The sequence below is a fragment of the Triticum aestivum genome, chromosome 6B, assembly GCF_018294505.1.
Source record: "Triticum aestivum cultivar Chinese Spring chromosome 6B, IWGSC CS RefSeq v2.1, whole genome shotgun sequence".
NCBI lineage: Eukaryota > Viridiplantae > Streptophyta > Magnoliopsida > Poales > Poaceae > Triticum > Triticum aestivum.
Genome location: NC_057810.1, coordinates 707343482 through 707348741, shown reverse-complemented (window position 1 = coordinate 707348741; position 5260 = coordinate 707343482). Strand labels below are relative to the sequence as shown.

At 40.3% G+C, this 5260-nt stretch overlaps 1 pseudogene; it reads right to left on the bottom strand.

The window, feature by feature from the left end:
• Positions 1–769: 769 nt before the first annotated feature.
• LOC123139851 (G-type lectin S-receptor-like serine/threonine-protein kinase B120) lies at positions 770–4961 on the bottom strand (annotated as a pseudogene).
• Positions 4962–5260: the final 299 nt, after the last annotated feature.

Sequence of the window (5260 nt, the reverse complement as noted above, 5' to 3'; positions counted from 1 at the left end):
TTATAGTTGTGGGTACAAGGTGTTTGTGGAAATGACTGACTGGAAGAAGAAACCAGCCACTGGCATATTTTTTTCAAGTTACACAAAATCAACACTTACATTTTATCCCTTGATGAAAGGAATCTTTATCAGCAGATTTCAAGGAGTAGTGTTATCAGCAGATTGCAAGTCGCACCCTCATCTTGCTTTCAACCTCTTGCTCTCTGGGCTTCGCTTGCTTCTTGATGAACTGAAGAACCTCCGCAAAAATCACATTCTCCTCTCCTACGGAAGTTTCTTATTTCTGTTAACAAGTGTGTTGCACGCCCAGGGGTGGGGGTGGCAGGGGGCTTATAACTCAATAAAGAGGCGGCACATAACCTCAGTGTTGTTGATGCTTCACATTCTCCTACATAAGTTTCTTGTTTCTAGATCGATGCAAGTTGTTTAGTTAAGGGTTATATTGTAGTATACTTTAAGCATTGCGTACATTTTCTAATGTGGTTTAAAGTTGCCTTTCTACACCGTTTAATCTGACACAATTAAGTGGCCTATTTGATAACTATGGCTACTTTTTTACTTCCATGCTTGTACTTATAAATGATTCCATAGTAACTAAGAGACATATTCCATGCTAAATTAAGAAATATAAACTTCTAATATCCTTTCTGTAAGCATACAAATTTAACTGGTTAAATTGGCCCTCTTTTATGTATCCAAAATTCTTAGTGAGAAGCGTCTTTAGTAAGAACATTTAGACCTCTCCCATTTGTTATGGGAGCTACCAGAGTTGAAATACATCATCTATATTAAAACAAAGTTTTTTGTTCTTCAATACAAATACCAGTTTCTTATCCGACATACAGTTGTAAAAAGTACCTACAAATATACATAAATTTGATTGATAGGGCTAGCGTCCATCTAGTACTGTAATGCTCATGTTACTTGCACAATTCACAGTATTTTTTGCTAATCCATCAGTATCATAGCTATTTTCTGCAAAATACATAGGCTCTTTTGGAGGTAGAAGTGATATATCTCCATTCTCCAGAAAGGACAGGACTGATGACATGAGTGGCCGCGCATTTGGGCTGCCTTGAACACATAGGAGTCCAATATGGATGCACCGTATAGTTTCATTAAGAGAACAAGTCCCGACAACTGACGAGTCAATAAAATCCTTTGTGTCCCCATCCTTTCATAAGCTCCATGCCTGCATCCAGTGGCGAATTTAGCAGGACATTGGAGGGTAGGCTTAAAACACACATTTTCTGAGTCTAATTAGCAAATGCATTGCAATTGTTGCATGTAAAGCACCAGAATATACTTGTCAAGTGGTATGTTTAGCTTAAATAGGATTTTGGAGGGTAGGCTTAAGCCTATTGAAGCCTCCCTGGTGGAACCGCCACTGCCTGCATCCATTCTTATTCCTTTCAGGATGCATATATTTACTGTAATTGTAGAAATTCAAACATGTCATAGTACTTACATAGGCTATAATGCTGGAGAAGTCTGCTTTTAGGTGCACAGAGCTGATCTTTGAGCCACTCACAATCTCTAGTATCAAAACTCCAAAGCTATATACATCAGACTTGACAGAAAACACTCCTTTCAAAGCATATTCAGGCGACATGTAACCGTTGTTTGAATACAGAACATAATTTTTGTAATTTTGGTAAACCACAAGAATAGTGCATAAAGATAATTCATGCAGTGTATCACTTACTATGTGCCAACAACACGGTTGGTATTTTCTTGCTGCTGATTGCCGCCAAATATCCTCGCCATACCAAAATCAGATATCTTAGGGCTCATTTCGGCATCTAATAATATGTTGCTTGCTTTGAGATCCCTGTGAATTATCTTCAACCTTGAATCTTGATGAAGATAAAGAAGTCCTCTAGCTACCCATTTGATTATCTCGAATCTTATTGGCCAATCAAGCATTGATTTTCTTGTGGCATCTGCTACCAATAGCACCAATTGAGAGATAACATCAGTCTCACTGGTTGATTTCATTACTTACTGAAATTTGGCAAGGTGTAAGCAGGACATACTGAAAAGCATGGCGTCCAGACTTTTTTTAGGCAAGTATTCATATATCAATAGTTTCTCATCTCCATGGATGCAGAAACCGAGAAGCCTAACCAAGTTTTTGTGCTGCAACTTCGCAATGAGTATTACTTCATTTCTGAATTCCAGTGTTCCCTGGCCAGAACCCTTACTTAGCCTTTTCACGGCAATTTCTGTACCATTTTCTAATGTCCCCTGGCAATTGCATACTTTTAGGTCAAACATGATGGAAATACAATTATGTTGCTCTATAAGAGAAACTTTCACGTTACCTTGTAGACGTTGCCAAAACCTCCATGTCCAAGCATGTTGGAGTTAGAGAATTTGTTTGTTGCAAGTACAATTTCTTTGAAGCTAATAAAAGCATACTTCAAGTTTACATCGCGAAGCTCAGCAAAAGTGCTCGAAGTTCCTGACATCAGTTTCTTCCAAATTTTCTTGTTTCTTTGTTTGCCTATCAGGAACATTGATGCACAAATTATAATAAAGGAACATAGCACATAGAAATATGGAATAGCACCTAGAAACATGATTGAGGAAAATTACAATGAGAAAAGTATGGAACTGTGTTCTACCTCCAAAGTTGCATATCCAAACAAAGCACACGCAGATGATTACGAGCAAACATGACAAGACCGGCAGTGCAATTTTTAGAATAGCGCTCTTCCGCTCTTTACCTGCCAAAATTCTTTCTGTAAGCAACCACGATTTAAACATTTGCTAGATAGTTAGTTTCAGAAGCCAAATGTTTCTTACAAGTATGAACTACATGCACTTTGTCTTGAATCTCAAGCAATCTATTTCTCACGTGAACAGCTTCATCACGAGTATGGTAACATTTGGGACATACAAAAACTTCTGCTTGATAGTTAAAATTAGAATCCTGCACAACATGTTTTGTTGGTCTGGATGGAGTGGTAGTCAAGACAAATTTTTTATTCAATATAATCAGATTGCATAGACAACTTATGCCGGAACATGAAGGTTTCCTTCTGTAAGTATGTATATCTTGTATATTGACTTGGATTGTATGAACTTGTAAGAGGTAGATAGCAGCGCAAATTCAAGCTCCAAAGAAATAGGACTCAAACCAGGGTGGTGGTGCGGTACATTCACTCTCCCGCCCTTGTGAGCTAGGCTCACTTCCTATACATTGACTGAGATTGGATATATAAAGACTTTGGAACAACTGTGTTGGCGGCTGGCCAAATGTTTCCAGACACCTCAGATGTCTGAAACATGTATTAGAAGCAGTTCCTTGATAAATTATTCCGACGAATGTGTTTTACATACTAACTAACTTTATAAAACTAGATTTGCAGTATTGCCAACTCCTGCATGCTCATATTTTCATTCTTCATCCAATGGCTGCTAACCTGCACCCTCCAATTGGATAAGCTATTGTGTTCTCATATAAAACAGATTGTAGTGATTCACCCGCCACTATTAATTTAAACTTTACTTGTACTGACATTGTAGATAGCATTAATGGGGATATTACTGGAGCTCGACTGGACTCGCAAAATAGAGGGTATATTTATTAACACAAGCAGAGAAATAGAAACAGTAAAGTGTACCACTCAATCCATTAATCCGGATGTAGAGGTTTTCCCCTTGTCCAATTAGCTTCTGTGTCAATCAAATCTCCAATCCATAATAGGCACCTAGTTTCATCGCCATTCATAAACTTGGTGCTCATATTGGCGTAAGCATACGCCGTGCAGGAGCAGTTGCTGGTGCATTCTGCTATGCATTCATCTAAGCTTCTATTCTTGACAAAAACGAACTGGTCAGGAACCTTCATGTTTGACGTATTTAAGAAGCCATCCCCTTGACCACATCTTAGTGCTTCCATCCGGTGGCATCCCTGCGAAAACCTGCGGGCCGTCCAGTCTTGTTTGTTGTTTGGCTCAAATCCATCAATACACTTGCATGTCACAATGGGCTGTGTGTTGTCGCAGTAACCAAATGGACCACAGTAACCAAATTTGTTGCATTCTTGGTTAGGTTGTGACGTCAGGTCAGTCAATATGGACATATTGCTATTCCATACTCATGTATTTAGCTTGCCTGAGTAGTCCATCTTCATTAGCACTAATGAGACACTTGGTACTGGTAGTCCATAGGAAATGTATACCTCATCATCAATAGTTTGCAGTGTATAGTAAATTGTGGACTTGATATTCTCGACATACTGCCCGACTACCAAATTGTTATTCCATACTGAACTTCGCCGGTATGGTGTTGAGCCATTCCATATAAAACGCTGCCGAAACTCATCAGGGTCTGCACCATATGAGAAGTTACCTGGGGATGGGTCTTGGGGGTTTCGCCAAGAGATGAGCCGTTGTAGTGCATGCGTCCTGTGGGTGATCCTGAGGTTCATACCTGGAAGCTTTGCCATAAGATGATGCCTTTTGATGACCGAAGGATAAAATTCCCATTGTTATCAAGCATGGCTTCTCCACCAGTTGCCTCTGACGATGAATTTCCTGTAGCACTGATGTTTGTCGTCCAGAGAAGCTGGCCGTTGGTGTCTGACAAGGCGAGATTGAATTCTTTTGTTAAGGCGAGTGTTGCAGAAGAAGGATCGGCGATCGGCATAGCACGGTTGGCAACCCACACAATGTTGTCTTGGGGTATGTTCTTGTACCATATGCCGACGTAGTAATGTTTTATGCCAGAGCTGGACGGGGAGAAGAACCCCAGGGCAAAAGTGCCGTCATCGGAGGTGATGGTGCTTCCAGCAGAAAGCGGCTTGTCGGGAAGAAGGCGGCTGCCGGATGATGCACAGAACGGGAATAACCAAAATGACCAACATACAAGGCAGATCATTGTGTGTATGGGAAGGGGATCCATTCCTGCAGAGAGCTATGGAACTGGGATATGGAAGCAAAGAAGTGGATGAGTTTGCCTTGGGCAAGGTACATCAGAACGCTGGGAAAAGGCAGAGTCAGTCAAGCATTTTTTGTGTGGTCCTTATCCCACAGGAAGTTTCTGGGAGTCTTGGAAGCAGTCAAGGAGAGATATTTCTAGGAAGCTTGAAATGCTGGTTTGTGGTTGTTATCGTCTGGGTGATGATAGACTAGCCTTTCTCAGTTAAGAGACTAGCCATCTACCTTTCTTTTAGATGTGACTGCTGGGTTTTCTTGTTTGAATGTGCTGATTACTACAATTTTAGTTGGATTCCATATGTTTATGAACAGAA